The sequence below is a fragment of the Macaca fascicularis genome, chromosome 1 (genome assembly GCF_037993035.2).
Source record: "Macaca fascicularis isolate 582-1 chromosome 1, T2T-MFA8v1.1".
NCBI lineage: Eukaryota > Metazoa > Chordata > Mammalia > Primates > Cercopithecidae > Macaca > Macaca fascicularis.
Genome location: NC_088375.1, coordinates 178206352 through 178228303, shown reverse-complemented (window position 1 = coordinate 178228303; position 21952 = coordinate 178206352). Strand labels below are relative to the sequence as shown.

The 21952-nt window shown below is 45.3% G+C and overlaps 1 protein-coding gene across 8 annotated transcripts in view; it reads right to left on the bottom strand.

Annotated features, from left to right (window-relative positions):
- LOC107127367 (uncharacterized) overlaps positions 1 to 21952 on the bottom strand; it is a 79135-nt gene that overhangs the window by 38453 nt on the left and 18730 nt on the right. For all 8 annotated transcript variants that reach the window (XR_012419729.1, XR_012419731.1, XR_012419733.1 and 5 more), the window contains one exon: positions 20264 to 20319. The gene's annotated coding sequence lies outside the window, so the exon portion shown is untranslated. The remainder of the gene's footprint in view (positions 1 to 20263; positions 20320 to 21952) is intronic.

The following is a 21952-nucleotide window of genomic DNA, read 5'->3' as shown; positions in this document are numbered from 1 at the left end:
GTTCTGCTGATGAGCCCTGAGCTGGGTACACTGTACCTGCCCAGAGAGGCTAGAGACTTGCAGACACATTTCCCTGCTGCCTTAGCTCGGAATAGGGAACCCCAGCCTGTGAGGCTGCAGAAGGAATCCCGGAGGAGAGTGGAAGGAAGGAGAGCAGCGTTGTCTAGGAGGGCCTCCTATGTGACATCTGTCTTCTCGGATTCCTCAAAGACCCTCAGCGTGGTTGTCCTTGTTGTCATTTTATAAATGAGAAAACCAAGACCCATAAAAGTTAATTCTTTTCTCAAGTTCACACAGGATTTGAACCCAGGCCAGTCTGATTCCAAAGCCCCTCTTTATTTCAGGAAGCAAGGAGAGGCAGGAGGAAAGGGGGACTTATTTTATGCCAAGTACTATGCTAGGGGCTTCTCTCTCCATTGTGTTTTCTATGCTTTCTGCTGTCCTGGGAGGAAGGTATCATTATGCCCACTTCACAGGTAAGAAAACTGAGGTCCAGGGTATTGGAGTTTTTGCCCAAGGTCACTCAGGTAATAAACAGCAAAACCAGGCTGTAGCCCAGGCTGAATTACATTTCCTGCTCCTTCATGCTGACTCTTTCGTGATGAGTCCCACAGTCTGGGTCTCTTCCCAACCATGACACTTGACCTCAGTTTCCCCTTCTGGATCATGAAAAGATTGTAAGCATCTCCCAGGTTTATCAACCTGATAGAGTATAGGCCCATCAGTGCGATCACCCCATGTTGGAGAGACAACCTGGCTCCTAATTAGATTATAAAATATTATTCAAGTTGCTGGCCCTCGAATTGTCTTTGCAGAGAAAACATATCTCAAGAGATATAAAAAGAATTAGCCTCCTTCCCCAAGGAGAGATTGAGAGAGGGACTGGCAAGAAGCTTCCAGAATTCCTTGGAAAGTCCCTGAAATAGCTCATATGGCCACCTCGCTCAAGCAGAGCAGGATACGTGTGGCAATTTGGGGCTGTCCTGAAGTGATTCTCGGCTTGCTTAGAAGCTGAGCAATATTTTCTGCCCACCTGACTGTAGCAAGCCTACTCCTGGGTCATCACCCCCAATTTCGTCATCCTTTTCCATGCTCCCATATCAGCAAGAGTCAGGGCTTCATGAACCCCTTGAAAACATTCAGCTCTGGGGCCATGAGTCATAGCAGAGGCTACACTAGACTACCCCCAGAAAGAAAAGGACCAATAAAGTGAAATTCCCAAAAAGAAAGGACAGTTACTAATTGGTCATCATCCTAGTATATGCCAGGTGCATATTCAATAATCAAAATAACCAATAGTGCAGTACATTCTTTTACATAATAAGAAAAAATAACAATGAAAAGGATCACAAAGACGATAAGAATAGTGATAACAGCAACCAACATTTGCGGAGCACTTTCTTTGTGCCAGTGTGCCAGTCTTTTTGCATGCATTAGGCTGATCCTTAAAACAACCAGATAAAATATTTATTATTACTGTTCCCTCTTCACCAATAACACCCTTGAAGCTCAGAGAGGTTGAGTAACTTATATCACATAGCAGGTAGCTGGCAGATTGAGAATATGAACCTAGGTCCGTTTGACCTGAAAACTTTGGCTCCTCGTCATTAAACCATGAGGCCTCCTGGAGAAATTGGATTCACAAGTGTTACCTTCATTGAAGCATTTATCCTCTCTGAACCTCAGTTTCCTTATCTGTAAAATGGAGCTGTGTGGGGAACAAGGAAGATGCTAGATCTAGTCATGTATTTGGTCAGTCATACCACAACCACTGGGGCTCCTTTGGGGTATCAGGCACAGAGCTGGGTTCTGGGCTTCAGGGGTTAAATGAAAATCTCCACTGACAAGTACAACAGGCACAGATGTGACTGATCAGAGTGCAGCATGCCGAGTGCCATCAGAGCATGCGTGCACTCCCGGAAGCACCAAATAAATGTTCTTAGTTATGACGGACCTTAAATAAATTATTATTGTTATCACTGCTATTCATTGAAACGTTAAAGGCATATGCTCTTCTGAGTCTCACTTCCTGGGGTTCTCCCACTAACTCCCGCATTTCCCAGATGGAAGCCTAGGTCAACTTGCGACACATTGGACTTTTGTTTTTAACCCTCCAGGACCTTATGGCCCGGAAAATCCCAAAGGTGACTCAGAGACTTTCAGGGAAAGTGATCAAAGTTGAGGCCCCTAAGAGCACTGGATTCTGCACTCTGCAGCTTCCCCTATCCCAGAGCAGGAGAACGGGCTGGAACTGAATCCCACCGGCCTCCTCACACCCTGGGGCAGCTGAAGGAGAGGCTGCCCAACCCGCAGGAGAGGGCAGCTAGCAAGGGGGTCTCACTTCCCAGGTTCCATGTGTCCCTCAGCTCTGTGTTAATTGTGGGTCTCTGGGCAAGTCCCTCCAAGCTTTAGGGTCCCCATCTGAAAAGTGGGAATAGAATTTCTGCCTCTGTTCCCCACAAGGCTGCTATAAAAACTAAATGAGAAAGAGTATTGTGCTGATATACCTATTAGATATTTCATTCATTCTCTATTTATCGAGCACACACTTTGTCACAAACTGACTACAATACCTAACATTTTCCATGTACTTATCCCACATGTAAAACTAAGTGTTTTATGTATATGAGCTAATTTAATACTCACAATACTATAGGTAGATATTATCTGTATCCCCATTTTACAGATGAGGTAACAGTTCATATAGAGACTAAGGATCTTGCTTAGGGCTACACAAACACAGCTGATGAGTGACAAAGCAGGCAGCCTCGCTCCAGAGTCTGTGCTCTTCACCTCTCCCTTCTCTAAGGGTGAGACATGGTTCCTGTCCTGCCCACAGGGGGTTACCGTCTGGTAGGAAAGACAGAGTAAGCAATCATGGTATACGGTGCATGTTGTGTGCAGGGGACCAGAGCCAGAGAAGGGGCTCACACCCAGCCCAGGGGGATTAAGGAAGACTTCTTGTAGGAAGTCAGTACAGAGAAATGAAGTCGTCCTGGGCAAAGCACCAGTTGCAGGAGAGCTCTGGGCTGAGAAAGAGACTGTTGCCTTTGAATAGTGGAGAGAATTTGGAACACTGGGTGCAAGGGCAAAGATAGGCAGGGGCAGATCCTGCAGGATCTTGTAAGCTGTTGTCAGTCAGGGACCCAGCAGCAAAGAGATGGCATGCTCATCTGAGTGGCTGAAGAAAAGTTTAGCAAAGGAACTTTGCACAAACTGTGGGCAGGGAAGGTGAGAAGTAATAATGGATGCTGCACTACTCCTGGGCTAGTAGCCATTACCACCTTGAAGCCTGGAGGGGCAAAAGGAGGAAGCAGCATAGGGAACACTATGGCAGGAGCTGTGGCCTCCAGGTAGAGGGAAGACCAGGCAAGAGGGAGGTGAAAGGTAAACGCTCTGACTGCTCTCCTCCTGCCCTCCCGTCTCTTGCTGGGCTTCACTGGCTGAACCCAACTTAAAATGCAAATGTGTGTGGGCCCAGGAATGCACTCCATACAGGTCAGAGTCTTGGGCACACAGCAGGGTGGGGAAGGGAGGACAAGGGACCTCTGCCAGCAGTCAGAAGATACCCTTACTCAGAGGCTTATTTTTTATCCCAAGGATGGGGGAAGCCATCATAGTGATGCTGTCAAATCTCTACTGTTTATTTTTTCTTTTTTTGAAACAGAGTCTTGCTCTGTTGTCCAGGCTGGAGTGCAGTAGTGCAATCTTGGCTCACTGCAACTTCTACCTCCTCCCAGGTTCAAGCGATTCTCCTGCCTCAGCCTCCCAAGTAGCTGGCACTACAGGTGCATGCCACCACACCCAGCTAATTTTTGTATTTTGAGTAAAGACAGGGTTTTGCCATATTGGCCAGGCTGGTCTTGAACTCCCGGCCTCAAGTGATCTGCCTGCCTCAGCCTCCCAAAGTGCTGGCATTATAGGCATGAGCCACTGCACCCGGCCTCCACTTTAGAAGGATGACTCTGATCACAGCAAGAGTGAAGGCAGCGGACCAGGGAAGAGGCTGGTACAGGTGTCTGGGTGGGAGAGGGTGTGGGCCTGAGCCACAGCAGGGAAATTTAAGCTAAAGAGACTTGGACATGTCATTGGGTAAGGCCTTACCAAACCTCAAGAAACTGCAAATCAGCCCTCTTTCTCCTTCCCCACTGGCACTGTAACACACCCTTATACACACACACACACACACACACACATTACCACCACCACCAACAACCCCCCGCTCTTTGGCCTGCCCTGGTGTTGTCACAGGCCATAGCCTCCTATCTTCTGATTCTGATTCCACTCATACTTCAGCATCCTCATTGTAGCTGACACTGCGCCATTATTCCATTCACACTATCTGCAGATGACAGATCTGGATACTATGTTCTCATCTGACAAATGAGTGACAAGAAGGACAGAAAAATCTAGATACTCATCCAAGGCTTCCACAACAAGTGAGTGTGACATAGCCAGGATGTGAACCCATGTCTCACCCAAAGCACATCCTACTCTGACTGTATACAGAGGAAACCACCTCCTCTTTCCTTCCTTTCTTTTACTTTCCCCTCTTCCCTGCCATGAGACAGTGTGTCTTAGTCTTTGACCCCAGAGAGTCTTCCTTAGCAAGAAGCTTCCTCCCTGTACAGTACTCAACAGACAGAGTTGGTTGGGTACAAAGTCCTCTTCCCCCTGCCAGAGAAAGCCTGGTGCATGGCTGGAGCCTCGCAGGCTGGCCATCCCCACAGCAGAAATGCTGCTCCCCCCATTCTCCTGCACAGAGGGCATTGCCTGCTCTGGAATGGGTCAGACTTCATAATGTGTTATGGCAAGTTAGTCATATAATGACTTGTACTTGGAGAGCATTTACTTTATGCCAGGCATTATTTTAAGTGCTTTACATTGAATTGTTACAAAACGACACGTAGTGAGTCTATTCCCATTCTACAGATGAGAAAACTGAAGTGCAGAGAGTTAAAATAAATCACCCAAGGACACAAAGACAGTGAGCATCAGGACTGGATCAGAATTCAGGCAGGGTGGCTCCAGTATCTGTTGGCTTAACCTCCTCATATGCTTTTTGTCTGAACTGGAAAGCCCCAAAGCACATTCAATACTACCCCTCATTTTGAAAACAAAGAAAATGAGGCCCAGGGAGAAGAAGTAAGTGACTTGCCTGGGTCAGTGACAGAGCCTGGACTATAGCCCCTGACTCCCAGGCCAGTGCTCATCTCATCTCCTGACACTGCACCTCCCCAAGACTTTCTCCCCAAACTCTGCATGTCCTTGGCTGCAGACAGGCTGAGTTTCTCACTAACAGCTCAATTACACTGGAGTGAGCACTCCCCTCCAGGAAGCCAGTTTACGGGACATTAAAATCTCTTACTAATGACCTATATTCCTCACATCCAAACTGGAGCTTGGCCATGTACTCCAAGCAACTCCTTGCAGGAGTCGCAAGGCTTTTGGCTGGGGAATAACCAAAGCCAAATATTTCCAGAGGCAGGAAAACCCCTAGGGTCCCATTCCTCAGCTCCTCCTCAGCCCACAAGGAGGTTGTTCTAATGTCAGTGGAAGATATTTTCTTTTCTCTCTGAAGCCTTCGGGGATAATAACTTAGTGAGCCCGGGGCCACTATCACCTCCTCATCACCCCCACTCCATATCACCTCCTCATCACCTCCACTCCATATCACCTCCTCACCACCCCACTCCATATCACCTCCTCACCACCCCACTCCATATCACCTCCTCACCACCCCACTCCATATCACCTCCTCATCACCTCCACTCCATATCACCTCACCACCCCACCCCATATCGCCTCCTCACCACCCCACCCCATATCGCCTCCTCACCACCCCACCCCATATCGCCTCCTCACCACCCCACCCCATATCGCCTCCTCACCGCCCCACCCCATATCGCCTCCTCACCGCCCCACCCCATATCGCCTCCTCACCGCCCCACCCCATATCGCCTCCTCGTCGCCCCACCCCATATCGCCTCCTCGTCGCCCCACCCCATATCGCCTCCTCGTCGCCCCACTCCATATCGCCTCCTCGTCGCCCCACTCCATATCGCCTCCTCGTCGCCCCACTCCATATCGCCTCCTCGTCGCCCCACTCCATATCGCCTCCTCGTCGCCCCACTCCATATCGCCTCCTCGTCGCCCCACTCCATATCGCCTCCTCGTCGCCCCACTCCATATCGCCTCCTCGTCACCCCACTCCATATTTATTCGACAGACGAAAAACTTTAGGATTGGAAATGTCTCTATTCAAACCCCTTGTTGAACCAATGGGGAAACTGAGGCCAGCAAGAAGACTGAGCCAGTCTCTAAGGCACACAGGAGGGCCGGCAATGGCCAGAGGCAAAGCTGGAACCCAGGTCTGTCCACTCTGAATTCTAGTTCTTTCTACCACCCCTCACAGGTCCTACCAGCACCTTGTTTGTCTAGAGTACATAGTTGTTTTAAAAGTATTTTGTGTAATTCTTAAAATCCCAAAGAGTAGTAGACAGCCTTTGTGGAAATACAGAAAAACAGTTTGGGGAATAATTTGTCTCGTTCTTCCCTTGCTTAATTTTTTGATCTCAGGATGACAAGGCCAGTGACCAATCTGTCCTCTTTCTTTCCCCCTGGGGGCTCGAAGTAGGTAAATCTATGGCATGTCAATGAGTTCAGTGAACTGATGTTTGTGAAGTGCTTCAGCTGACACAGTGTTTTCATGTGATATTTTCAACAGCCCTGTGAGGTAAACACGTGCCTATTGCAACGGAGGCTGTGTGGCCTGCCATGTGGCCACTAGACACTGCAGTGAGGTCAACCGCAACACACACAAGCTGTGTGAGTTCAAAGTTACTTAACTTCTCTACTTTCCTCATTTATAAAATGGGGATTATACACACCTTGCAGAGACATTAGGCAGACTGAATAAGGTGAGGTGTCCGGGACTTTACAGCACTCAGTAAATGTTAGCAGACATTATCTCTGTACTGTCCTCTACCAGGGAGTATATTACCAAAAAAAAAAGTAGTTAACTCCTGGAGTTTGTTATCCCAGTACAGGCAGAAAGTATAAATTAGCATCAGAAAGGCTTTGATAGACTCCAGATGACAAAGCCACAGTGGGAGCTAGTATGCTCAGGACTGGCTCGGTACTCTGGTTAATCTAATCAGAGTGAAGCCAGGTCTTGTGTGGGAGCTAAAGGGAAGATGCAGTATTTTTTTCCTCTGGATAGAAACCCGGAGAATGCAGGCCTGGCGCTGCTGGCCCATCCTGGTGCTATGTGGAAACTGACACTGAAGCCAATACGGAAGAAAGGAGTCCTGAGAGAGGAAGAGAGATCATGTGAGACTCCTCCAGCCAGTGCCAGCCCAGGATCTTGAAACTGTATGAACTGATACATTCTTTTGCAGAGCAGGGGTGTGGGTTGTCCATCACTTGCTAATGAAAGAGTCCCACTCGCCTCAGGGGCTGTTGAAGGAGCCAAAGAGATACTAGCCTGCTGGTTGAAGAGGTCTGGTGAGCAGTGAGAATGAGGTGCACAGGACCTTTCAGAAGGGCTGTGGAAATGTTCTATTTCTTCAACTGGATAGTGGGCATACCACATTTCTTTTCTTTTTTTCTTTTTTAACATGGAGTCTTGCTCTGTCACCCAGGCTGGAGTGCAGTGGCGCAATCTCGGTTCACTGCAAGCTCCACCTCCCAGGTTCATGCCATTCTCCTGCCTCAGCCTCCCGAGTAGCTGGGACTACAGGTGCCCGCCACCATGCCCAGCTAATTTTTTGTATTTTTAGTAGAGATGGGGTTTCACCGTGTTAGCCAGGATGGTCTTGATCTCCTGACCTCGTGATCCGCCCGCCTCAGCCTCCCAAAGTGCTGGGATTACAGGCGTGAGCCACCGTGCCTGGCCTTAAGGCATACCACATATCTTATGCTATTCTTCATGTTTCAAATGTATAACACATATATATGTAATTACACAAATATATAATTTTACCTAAGAAGTATAACTTGAAACAACTTTTCTAGAGACAATTTGGCAATACCTATTTATTTAAAATGCACAAATCTTTTAGCCTTAAAATTCCTCTTCTTATCCTAAGAGAATATTAAATTGTGCACAAAGATTTCTATACCATACTGTGTATAATTTCCAAAGAAATTTTGAGTTTTGTCAATAAAGAATTGAGTAAATTTTGATAAATCCTTTCAATGGACTATTATGAATATTGTGTTATTAAAAAGAACATGGTAGATGTTTTATGCATTGACAGTGGAAAATATCTATAATACAAATTTAATTTAAGAGGGCAGGAGGACTGTGTGTCATTTAGAGATTGCATCCAAGTACAATTCATAGAAGACCTGACCACAGTGACTTAAAATCACAGAGGGTTATTCTCCAGTGATGAGGTAGGCCTGATGAAGGGCAATCAGGGCTGGCATGGCTATTCCACTAAGTTATCATGACTCATTTGCCTTTCCCTTGGTGTCCAGTGTGTGGTTTCCTCCTCGGGAGCACTTCATGGCTTAAGATGATTGCTTCAGGCTAGGCACGGTGGCTCATGCCTGTAATCCCAGCACTTTAGGAGGCCAAAGCGGGTGGATCACCTGAGGTCGGGAGTTCGAGACCAGCCTGACCAACATGGAGAAACCCCATCTCTACTAAAAATACAAAAATTAGTCGGGCGTGGTGGCACATGCCTGTAATCCCAGCTACTCGGGAGGCTGAGGCAGGAGAATCGCTTGAACCCAGGAGGCGTAGGTTTTGGTGAGCCGAGATTGCGCTATTGCACTCCAGCCTGGGCAACAAGAGCAAAACGCCATCTCAAAAAAAAAAAAAAAAAAAAAAAAAAAGATGATTGCTTCACATCTATTCTTCACATCTATTCCAGAAGAAAGAGGGCAGAAAAAAGCATGAAAAGACACACCTCTCATCCAAGTCAATGACTCTTAAGCTACCTCTACGGTGCTCCACAACCCGTCTTCTGTTCTGTCAATGGCCAGAAGCTAACCACACAGACACACGTAGCTGGAGGATAGGCTAGGACATGTTGTCTTTATTTTAGGCGGCAATGTATTTAGCTAAAAGTCAAGACTGCACTAAGTGTGTGTGTGTGTGTGTGTGTGTGTGTGTCGAATGCAATGCAACATATATGCTTTAAAGTAAAATCTAAAATCATATACACATAAAAGATGGTTATATCTAGGAAGTCAAATGAGAGGGTATTCTTTCACTTTCTACTTCATAGCACAGTGAGTTCATAAAATTATGTTTGGCCATGTGCGGTGGCTCACACCTGTAATCTAAGCACTTTGGGAGGCTGAGGCAGGGGGATCACTTGAGGTTAGGAGTTCGAGACCACCCTGGCCAACATGGTGAAACCCGTCTCTACGAAAAATACAAAAATTAGCTGGGGGTGTGTGTGCACACCTATAATCCCAGTTACTCAGGAGGCTGAGGCAGGGGAATCACTTGAACCCGGGAGGCAGAGGTTGCAGTAAGCTGAGATTGCACTACTGCACTCTAGTCTGGACTACAGAGCAAGACTCTGTCTCAAAAAAAAAAAAAAAAATTCAACCAACTTTTATTATTTTTAGAACCAGAAGAAAAAATAAAGCTATCTCAGTGTTGAAGACAAAAGAGATTATGGTGTTTAAAAAAAAAAAAATCCAGAAGTCCTATAATGTAAGCCAGAGTACATTATGTAATTAGCAACAATATTTTATGCCAGAGTTTAAGTATATAAATACAGAATCATTCAATTATTAAACATTCTTAAAGTCTTCAGAGTGCAGTAGACATTTAATAAGGAAAAAAACAAATGCAACCAACATGAAAACCTCTTTTCTAATCTAAAGAAATTAGAGTCCATTGGCAATACTCTTACCATGATTCACTGAAGACTTTTTATAAACATGTAGTCTCTCCATGAAGATTCATTCAATGACATTAATTGAGTATCCATCTGGGTCAGGTAATTTATTAGGCCCTTTCTATCTTTTCTCATTTAACTCTGGAAAAAAAACGCTATTGGGCAGATCCTATTGCCCATATTATAGATGAGGAAACCAAGGCTTAGAGTGGTGAAATTAGTCACTTGGCCAAGTTCAGCTCGACCCTAGGTCTATCTGACTTCAAAGCCCATGGGGGATGCTTTTCAGCTGAATCAGCTCCAACCCCTCCTCTGGAAGGCAAAGTTGATAAATGATAAATAATCCTCACCCGAGTTTCCATGTCTCATACCTTAGGAGCCTCAGAGTCTGAGTCTTTCTAAAATTAGGTCAATCGCTTCCTTCCTTACCTCAAGCCAGTTTTAAATATAGGCTCTCCTATCCATCTTCCTTGCTCTGTGATGTTTCCTCTGCACCCCATAGTCCATCAGATCCCAGCAGTATTTTTCCTATTGCCTTTTAAACTTCCTTTGGGAGTCTGATTTGTTACTCATTTTGGACCCACTGTACTGGGAACTCGTTCGTGGTTCTCCGTCCCAGTCAGCTCTGACGCAAGTCAGGAAAAGTCTCCCAGGTTTTAGTCATCCCTGCTCTGGGATGTCATGCAGTCCCTAGAAGGTGACCTCTAGTTAATTTCCTGGAGGCAGCAGGTATGATGGAGAGAGGCTGGGCTTTGGACCCAAACAGATTTGGATTTGAATCTTAGCTGTGCCGTATTTCTGAGCCTTAGTTTCCTTGTTTCTAAAATGCAGGGGAGAATACATCTTTTCCAGGCCAAACATGAGCATTATTGAGATAATCTAAGTATTTTTATAACCTGGAATCTGAGAATTGTTTAATAACTTTTAATCACTTTCATTATTTAGCTTCTTTCCAGTTCTCCTGACTGAAAAAGTCCCAAATGTTTGCCTTGTAGCTAGTGAACATTCACATCAATTATAATTATGCCTATAACTACCTAGCATAATAGTTAAATGCACAAGCTCTTAGCATAGACTGCCTGAGTTTGAATCTCAGCTCCACCACTTAATAACTATGTGATTTTAGGCATTTACTTAAACCCTACAAACTTGTTTTGTCAACTGCAAAATGAGTTTTATGATGTGCCGACCTCATGGGTGAGCAATCAGAATAATGCCTTGCCCATTATAATCACTCCATTGGTGTGAGCTATTATTATGACTGCTACCATGCATTGAGCTCTTTTAAATGCCAGACCCTGTGTTACATTCTCGTACATTCTCCCATTTTCACAATGGGTTATATTATTCCCACCTTTGAGCAGGGGAAACTGATTCACAGTGGGAAGGTGACTCGCCTCAAATCCCACAGCTAATAGGAGGAAGAGGCTGGATTCATGTCAGGCCATGTCAACACCAGAGCCCCTTTTTCACTCCACCATTAGGTTATCTCTCCCGACTTCCAGCTCATTCTCCAAGGAGCCCCTTTGGCTCCTTCGCAACTTCCTATCCTGATATCCAGAGACATTTCCACATTAATCTTGGTTTCCTTTGCTATTTATGTTGTTACCTTGCCCATGCCGTATCACAAGGGTTGATTAGTCAGAAATTGTGTTTCAGTGGTTATGACCCTAAAGGAAATATTCCGGAACTCCCACCAACCCTTCCCTGATCTCAGTTCATGAATAATAAGACTATTTATCAGCAGGCAGAATACAGCCTATTGTTGGAGTATAAAGGAACAGCAACAAGGTTAGACGGCCTCCGTACAAGATGTGGGCCTCAAGGACCTGCTGAGTAAGCTGGTGAACACATGGCCTTTGGAAAACAGGATGGTGCCAGCCCAGATTGCTGACAGGTCAGCCCCACTTGCCGTGAACTGAGTCTTCTAGGAGCAGGGATGCATTGCCCCAGAGATAGTCATGCAGTCACCTAACGACAAGTAAAAATGAAAATTGTAGCAGCTACCATCTGAGTGCTTCCCACGTGCTAAGGAGGTGCTACATACACCTCCAGGTGTCAGCCCTCCCCACTCCCTGCCTTGCTCTTTATGAGCCAAGAATCCCAAACAACCCAGAGCCCTCTACAGGCTCCATGCTAGTTCTTGCCTCCGTGCCTTTGTCCATCCATTCCTCCCTTCAACAGATATATTTACTATGTGTTGCTTAGGAATTGCATTGTGTCCCTCCGGCATTCATATGCTGGAGTCTTAACACCTGATATCTCAGAGTGTGATCTTATTTGGAAATACAGTCATTGCAGGTGTAATAAAATGAAATATGCTGGGCCCCTAATTCCATATGAATGTGACTTTATAAGAAGGCAAAATTTGAACATAGACACACACTCACAGGTGGAATGTCAATGTGAAGATGAAGGCAGAGAGTGGAGTAATGTGACTATAAGCTAAGGAACACTGAAGGAACCACTAGGAGCTAGGAGGGAGGCATGGAACAGAGTCTCCCTCATGGCCCCTAGAAGAAACCAGCCCTGCCTACACCTTGATCTTGGACTTCTAGCTTCCAGAACTATGACAGTTAATATTGAGTGTCAACTTGATTGAACTGAAGGATGCAAAGTATTGTTCCCGGGTGTGTCTGTTAGGGTGATGCCAAAGGAGATTAACATTTGAGTCAGTGGACTGGGAGAGGCAGCCCCACCCTCAATCTGGGTGGGCACCTTCTAATCAGCTACCAGCGAGGCTAGAATAAAGCAGGCAGAAGAATGTGGAATGGGCAGACTCACTGAGTCTCCCAGGCTTCATCTTTCTCCCACACTGAATGCTTCCTGTCCTTGAACATCAGACTCCAAGTTCTTCAGCTTTCAGACTCTTGAACCTACATCAGTGGTTTGCCAGGGGCTCTTGGACCTTTGGCCACAGACTGAAGACTGCACAGTCAGCTTCCCTACTTTGCGGTTTTGGGACTCGGACTGGCTTCTTGTGATCTTGTGAGTCAATTCTCCTTAATAAACTCCCTTTCTTATATACATCTATCCTATTAGTTCCGTCCCACTAGGGAACCCTAATATAAGAACTATGAAATGATCAATTTCTGTTGTTTGGGCCACCCAGTCTATAGTACCTTATTACGTCAGCCCTAAGAAACCAATACACTGTCAGATCCTAACTGACACGGATATCGCACTAAACAAGACAGATAAAGTCCCTGTCCACATAGAGCTTATGTTTCAACAGGGAAGACAGACTGTAAGTACATGAAGTGTATATAGTACGATTTCAGTAATAAAAAGGACACTAAAGCAAAGTAAAAGGATGGAGTGTGACCAGGGTGCATAGAGAAAATGCCTATAAGGAGATGACATTTTGAGCAGAGGCCTGAAAGAAGTCAGAGGCAAGCCATGAGAAGTTATGTTCTGCTCCAAAACACCAGAAAACACCTGCCCTTTAAAACAAAATAAAGAGGCAAAAAGAAAAAGAAAAGGAAACCAATATCTAGACATAGCCCTAAAATCATTTTTCCTTGATAGCTGCACTTTATTCTTCAAAGCCCCTTTTCCTTTAAGACCATAAGCTCTTCTGGAGGATTGAGTTGGAGGAGGACAGAGTGATGATAAATCTACCAACGACCCCAGCCCCTTCTATCAGTCGTTTAATGAGAAACACGTGGAAGTGGAGGGGAATGAAGGCGAGGATGGGCAGAGTTCAAGAGGTTCCTCCCCCTTCTGGTACAGAGGGGGATTTGTTGTGTAACCCAAACATCCCAGCATTCCTAGCAGAAAGAGGCAGAGAGCAGGAGGCCCAGCACAGCCGGCCTGCAAAGTTACCAAAGACTCCTCTCAGTCTGACAGTCCCTGTGACTTCGATCCTGGCTATCCTCATTGCTTAATAGTCTACGGTCTGCCCTGAGCTTTTGTCCCTACTTCAAGGGTATGGATTCAACCCCCAGAGGACAAGGTCAGATCCAGGAGCTGCAGTCAACCCCATCCCCTGTGTGAAAAATATCTTTCAAGCTCACAAAGCATTTTGGGGTATAATATCTCAAAACTGGATTAAAATTAAAGGTACTCACTCATTATGCTCAGCCTGTTTCCACACCTGTGTTCTCAGTAAACCACACTGATTTTCACCTGTCATTCAGTTAGAAAAAAACCTCATTATCTTTATTCTACCTCTGTGCCATTCCTACATTCCAATGATGGGCAAAGGCAGTCAACTCTACTTGGGGAATGTCTTCCCAGTATCACTCGCCAATATCACTTCCTGTAATTTCCCTGGAGCACCTGCCCTAGTTGAGGCCTGATCCTCGCTCCCTAGGCCTTCTCATTGCAGCCAGCCCTGCTCCCCTTGCCAACCTTCCTTACCTGTTATCATGATCTTCCTGCAACAATTAACCTGGTAAAATCAGTCCCTGCTTAAATTGTTGGATCACTATTTCCAATGGGATACATCCAAACTCTTTACCAGGGAACACGAGGCCCTGCATCATTCAGTCTCCTCTCCTCATCCCCAGCCACTTCTGCCTTTCATTTTTCTCTCCTGCAGCTCTGACTTGCTTGTAGTTAAAAGCAAGTCAGAGCTGCAGGAGAGAAACCATTTATCACCCCCATTCATTGTCTCATGTTTTCCCTTTGCCTGGAATGCCTCCCTTTCCTCACCATCTCACACCTCCTGTTGCCCCGCCAAACTCCTACTCATTCTTTGCGCATCAGCACAGGCATCATCTCCTCGAGAAAGCTTTGCTCGACCTCTGTCACCCCACCCCAACCCCCATTGTTGGTGTAGGTGTCTTTTCCCATAATCCTCTATTGCTGCACTGTGCACCAAGAGTGACAGCCACCTGTTCATGTGCATTTGTTCCCATTTGACTGTGAGCTCCTCAAGGGCCAGGACTCTGTTTCACTCATCTCAATATCACATGCTGCTGGACAAAGCCCTGGCAAAAAAAAAGAATTAAATAAATATTGAATAAGCAAGTGAATGAATGGCTGATAGACTTGGTATAATGTACGAGGGAAAGTGAAGAGTCTAGGATAACTCGAGGTTTGAGGATACATTGAATAGCTGGATATGAATGCTTTTCTTTCTTTCTGTTTGTTTGTTTGTTTGTTTGAGATGGAGTCCCGCTTTGTTGCTGAGGCTGGAGTGCAATGGCATGATCTCGGCTCTCTGCAACCTCCACCTCCTGCGTTCCAGCGATTCTCCTGCCTCAGCCTCCTGAGTAGCTGGGATTACAGGCACATGCCACCACGCCCAGCTAATTTTTTTGTATTTTAAGTAGAGACAAGGTTTCACCATGTTGGCCAGGCTGGTCTCAAACTCCTGACCTCAGGTGATTTACCCGCTTCGGCTTCCCAATGTGCTGGGATTACAGGCATGAGCCACCGTGCCCGGCCACGAATGCTTCCCACGAGCATGGGAAGCAGAGAATGCATGAAAGTTTAGGGAGCAGATGGCCACTCCTATCAGGTAGAGATGTCCACTAGCTGGATCCATGTACACATCTGGAGTTCAGGATAGAGCTCATCTGGATGAGATATGTCATTTGGGGTATTGCTGCAGTGGAAAAATTCCTAGAGAGGAGTCTAGAAGGAGGAAAATCATGGAGGGAACCCTGAGGAACACTGGTAATAAAGAGTGGGCAGAGAAAGACAATCTCGTACAAACAGCAGAGGGGGAGCATCCAGACAGGTAGGAGCTGCTCCATTGAGGGGAGTGCACTCCAAAACAAGGGAGGAGTGCATTCCAAGAGGTGACCAGTGCTTCCAAATGCTGCAGTCATGGCTACCTTTCTTCAATGATGGGCAACACCTCATCCCCTCACAATGTGGGTTCCAGCCTGTCTGCATGGCTTAGGATTCCCTGAACAGGCCACACCATTTACCCTCCCATACCTTTGCTTACTCATTCTCTCTGCCAGTAAGGTCCACACAAACACACCCCCAAACTGTCATCATCCATCAAACATCATTTGAGCTTTTCCTCTTGAAAATCCTTCCTAGCCTACCCCTGCCCAGTGGTGACTTGACCACCCCCTCCTCTAGACCTCCACTTTTCTATAAACTTGGCTCTTACACATCACCTGTAATAATAGAGTTTTGTTTTCATGCCTATTTTCTCCACAAATTTGAGTTCTCTGGGGGCACAGCTTGCCTTATTTGTCCAGACAATGCCAAGACCAGACACAGGGTCTGCCATAAAGTCAGAAGTCTATATATTTTACTGAGAAAGAAAGAAAGAATAAAAGACTTTGCACATCAACCTTATTCAGAGAACAAATCAATAGAAGTACACAACTCAAGATCTGATTAATTGCCCATCTCCTCTGTTGGTTTTTGGTTAACTGAGCTTCCTTGGAAATGCCTGGCTTAACATTATACAAGATGCATTAAGTGGCTTTTGCCCTGGCTTCTATGAGCTTCTGAATGTAGATGCAAATGAACTCATCTGGGTGGGAGGGAGCACCTTCGGGGGTTATATAGAAACATCCGCTTGTGTTGAGGCTGCCAAACTGCCTTTCCCTTGCCCCCACTGCACCAAGGGTGTCTCATAAATGTAAATAATCATAATGACCATGCTCAAGGGGGTGTCAGTGGTCATAAAAGCTAGTTTTTATGGACGCTTCCCTGCGTCTCCTGGTGGGTGGTTAGAAATTGAGCAGGACTGATGGCCAGAGGTCTCCATACAGGCTGCATCTGAGAGACCTATAAGCTTGGGTGGCAAGAAGGAGCTCCAAGCACAGGCTAGGACACTCAACTATTGATTGATAGAGGAAGGCCACCCACACCGTGCCTTCTGGAATCCATTGGTGAGTCATGGGCCAAGGGATTATGTGTTCAATATGGGCCATTGGGCCTGATACCAAGGCATTTCCTGCTTACAGCTTAGGGGAGCTGTCCTTAATGAGGGTGATGACCTGTAGGTCCAAGAAATAACCAGATGAGAGGGAAACCCTGGTCTTATTTACACCTCATGGGATGTGGCTTCCTAGGCCTTTTCTGTTTGAGTCTATATTTTCCAGGACCTCACTTTATACTCATTCCATCACTTATCTGTTGTGCTCATTAATTCCAAGGCCATTAATTAAGCACCTGGGCAGGATGCCAAAAGTAAAAAGATAGGTAAGACACAGTTAACACCTTTATTAGGTCAACTATGGAGAGATAAAAACCCGATTCCTTTGTGATATGTTAAGTATATACAGCGACAGAGGTATGTACCAAAGGAAGAGTTATCATGGAGGTAATATTTGTACTGAGTTTTGAAGGATCAATAGAATTTCACCAGGAAGGTACAAAGGAGGAAGGAGGATGCCCAGGTATCCAGTGGGTGGAGGAGGCACTTTACACAATTAGACACATAGAGTGAGAGGAGTGCTAAAATTAGGGTCAAGAGCAGGGGCTCCACCTTACACTACTCCAGGCGAGCACCAGTCACACAGGAGTGTATGGAGTCATGCAGGGCATAACCTGGTGGCCATGTACCCCAAGTGGCCCTAATCAGGAGACCTGGGTTTGATTCCTGGCTCTGATATTAACTAGCTGTATGACCTTGGATGATGCTTTTCACATTTCTCAGTCTCTTTATTTTATTTTTTTTTGAGATGGAGTTTCGCTCTTGTTGTCCAGGCTGGAGTGCAATGGCAGTCTCTTTAAGTGTAGAATAAAGAGGCTGGACTGGATGGTTTCCAAATATCATCTCTTCTCTAGTGTCTTCTATGAGTCTATGAGTCCAGACTGAGATAAAATGGGACTTAGAGCTAAAGCTTGTCATTTCAGGAATGAATTAGGCATTGTCTTTGGAAATGAGACCTTAATCTTCCCTGACTCTTAATGTCTGCACATTTTTTATAAAGTTAGTTAAACATTGGCACATGGAATATTAGCACTAAAAGGGAAACTGAAGATCATTTAACCCAAGTGGTTCATTTTTGAGAAGATGATTCTGAGGCCAGAGACAGTAAATGATTCACCCAAAGGCATACAGCAAGTTGGGTCAAGACTCAGGTCAAGACAGAAGTGTTCTTTGCCCTGAGCCAAGTAGTTCCCAAGTTTGACTTCAACTCTCTCCAAGACATTGTAACCTCCTTCACTCAAGTTTTGGGTTTATTGAAATAAAAAAAAGTAGGAGGCAAAACCAGCATCCTATTAAGAAGTGTAATGTTGCTAGGAAAGCCTGCTGGTAGATCTTTTCCCACACCTCCTGGCCATCCTGTTTCAACTTTGCTGGCTCCCAAACAGCAGAGCATGCTGTTGACCCGCAGATCTAGGACAATAGCCCACCTCCACCCGATAGTTCTTTGAAATATGAGAAATCCAAGCTCTTGTCCTCATAAGTAAATGAATTCTATGAATACATTTAAATCACTTTAGACATAGGTCAGAATATTCTAAGCACTATCCACCCCAGGTATCCAAACGAGCAACCCATGTGTCGTTCTAGTTCTCTCCCTTCTCTTTCCCTTGCTCTCATTCCAGTTCCAAAACATACCCCTATCTCTATCCCCACTGACCTACTTCAGGGCCACACACTTTCTCACCTGAGTTCTTACATTAGTCATCTAATCAATCTCCCTCTTCTCATGCAGACCCCTTTTGCCACCATAAGGATTCTGACCCTCCCTCTGCTCAAAGGCAAATCAGGTGTGCCCCATACCTACCAGATAAAGCCCACCCTCTTCAGCCTGGCATGCCATGCCTTTTGTGACTTTTCCCTGCCTGCTTGTCATCACTCATCTTTCAGCCATTCCTGCTCTGCCTTAATCCTCCACAAAAATACACTATTATTATTTATGGTTCCACAAATATATTATGTTTGCTCAAGTCTCCCTACCTTTACTGGGGCTATTTTCCCTGCCAGAATTGCTTCCCCCATCCTCAAATCCATCCACTTTGTATCACTCTGCTTGGGCTGCCATAACAAAGTACCATAAACTGGGTGGCTTAAACAACAGAAATTGATTCCTTCACAGTTCTGGAGGCTAGAAGTTCATGATCATGCTGCCAGCAAATTCAGTTCCTGGTAAGGGCTCTCTTCCTGGCTTGCAGACAGCCACCTCCTCCCTATGTCCTCACAGGGACCTCCTTCTTTGTGCAACTGTCTTTGGTGTCTCTTCCTTTTATTTTAAGAGCACTATTAAATTAGGGTTATAACTGAAATTAAACATGACCTCATTTAACCTTAACTATCTCCCTAACAGTCTTATCTCCAAATGCAGTCACATTAGGAGTTAGGGTTTCAACATATGAAGTGGGGCAGGGGAATAATGAAGCCTGTAACACTTCTATGATAGCTTTTATTTTTATGTATTAAGATTATTTGTTCTCAGCCGGGCTCCGTGGCTCACGCTTGTAATCCCAGCACTTTGGGTGGTCGAGGCTGGCGGATCACCTGAGGTTAGGAGTTGGAGACCAGCCTGGCCAACATGAAGAAACCCCGTCTCTACTAAAAATACAAAAACTAGCCAGGCACAGTGGTGGGCACCTGTAATCCCAGCTACTTGGGAGGCTGAGGCACAAGAATCACTTGAACCTGGGAGATGGAGGCTGCAGTGAGTCGAGATCGTGCCATTGCATTCCAGCCTGGGAGACAACGCGAGACTCCATCTCACAAAAAAGAAAGTAAAAAATTATTCGTTTTCACATCTGTCTCTTCCACTGGCTTCTGAGGGAACCTGGAATGCCTTAGAATCTGTAGCTCAGTGAGGGTCCATCTAGATTTTGCGAGACCCATCCTCCCTGCCCCAGGCTTACAAAGTGTGGTGAGCCTTCCTTGGGAAAAAGATTAAAAGTCAGGTATAAAGTGAATTTAGAAAGGGTCCATGCAAGTGGCACACCCTGGAGTTCAAGCCTTAGAGCTTCATACTTCATCTGTCTCTGGGCTTAGTACAGATGTATCACAATAAAAAGCCTCAACAGCCTCAGTATGTACTGGAAAGACTGGATTTAAATCCAATTTCTCATCTCTCTTTGGGCAGAGAAGTTAATTATCCGCACGCTGGTATTTCCGCATATGTAAAAATGAATTTCTAATACCTGCCATGTTAACGTTGTTTTGCATTGAAGATATATTTAGGTAACCTGAAAATATACCAAATATTTGTTTACTTGCATATTTTCTGTGTTGCCCACCACAGTCTAAACCCCATGAAGAAAGAGAATTTGCCTTGGTCATTGCTGAATGCCTGTTGTCTAAAATAATGTCTAGAAATGGCTGGGTGTTCAATGAATGTTTACTGATGGAAAGAATATAGTACCTCCTCATATCTGAAACAATGGTGCCTGGTATCCATTGATAGGTTAAGTTCTTCCAATTTTAACTTTTACTATTATTAATAAATCTTAGTTAAATGAGTAATAAGGAGAAAGAAAATACAAATATCAGAAGAGTAAAAACTACTCACAGACACTGGAGAGCAAAGTAATCCAAAATTTCATATGATCCTAAATGTTTTCAAACCTAGAATTAAAAAAAAAAATCTCAAAAAAAAAAAAAGAAAGAGAAAAGCAAACAAAGGAATAATACACACGTATACACGCAAGGAACACTGAAAACCCTTCAGGCGGTTAGCTGAGAAAAAGATAGGAAAGCCCCAGAAATTTGACATCGCTTCACTGGTGACCAAGACAGCATATTTATTCATTGTTCAGCAGCTCCCTTCTTATTCTCCAGGGAGTGGAAAGTGTTGCTGGGTTCTGGACGAAAGCCTCTCCCGTCAGCTGTTTAAGAGAATTGCTGTCATCAGACAACCTCAAATCATGTCAAGCCCCAGTCTCTGCCAGCACTGAGCTGAAAAGCCAATCCTCCAACTTAGCTCTGAACTCTTCACCCCAATCAATTAAGAGCGATCCCATCAAAAACCCCAAATAAGTTTGCTTGGCCTGACCTTGACGATTCTAGTTAAAGAGACATCGCTCCTCCTGGAAGAATCTATTATTTTTAAATGGCTCACACGATGGATGAGGAATTCAGGGAGAGTTACACCGAATCCCAGCACCCGAGAGCTGAGAGGGACCTTGGCACTCAGAGTCCATTTTTCACTATAAAAGAGGAAACTGAGGCTCAGAGACAGCGACTGTCTTTCTTGAGGTCATATAACTTGGCGATGATTGTTGTTAAATGTATTCCTTACGCCAGTCACAATGGCTATGATTAAAAAGTCAAAAAACAACAGATGTTGGCGTGGATGTGGAAAAAAGGGAATGCTTACACACTGTCGGCAGGGAAGAAATTAGTAAACTAGTGCAACATCTAGGAAAAACAGTGTGGAGATTTCTCAAAGAACCAAAAATGAAACTACCATTTGACCCAGCAACCCCACTACTGGGTATCTACCCAGTACTTGTACCTGTACTTGTAGGTTTATTGCAGCACTATTCTCAACAGCAAAGTCATGGAATCAACCTAAGTGTCCGTCAGCAGCTAAGCTGATAAAGAAAACATGACTGGGCATGGTGGCTCACACCTGTAATCCCAGCACTTTGAGAGGCCGATGTGGGTGGATCACTGGAGGCCAGGAGTTTGAGACCAGCCTGGCCCTCATGGCGAAATCCCATCTCTACTAAGAATACAAAAATTAAACAGGCCTGGTAGCATGCACCTGTAATCCCAGCTACTCGGGAGGCTGAAGCAGGAGAATCACTTGAACTCGGGAGATGGAGGTTGCAGTGAGCTGAGATCATGCCACTGCACTCTACCATGGGTGACATAGCAAGACTCTGTCTCAAAAATATATGTATATGGTACATATACACCATGGAATACTACACCACCAATTAAAAAGAATGTCTTTTGCAGCAAGATGGATGGAGCTAGAGGCAATTACCTCAAGAGAAGTAACTCAGAAACAGAAAACCAAATACTGCATGTTCTCACTTACAAGTGGGAGCTAAACAATTGGCACACATGAACATCTAGCGGGGAATAACAGACACTGAGGGTTTCAAAAGGGGGAAGCATCAGAGGAAGAGAGGGTTGAAAAAGTTCCTGTTGGGTACAATGTTCACTGTTTGGGTGATAGGCACACTAAAAGCCCAAACCCTACCACTACACAGTATATCCACATAACAAACCTATACATGTACCCCTGAAT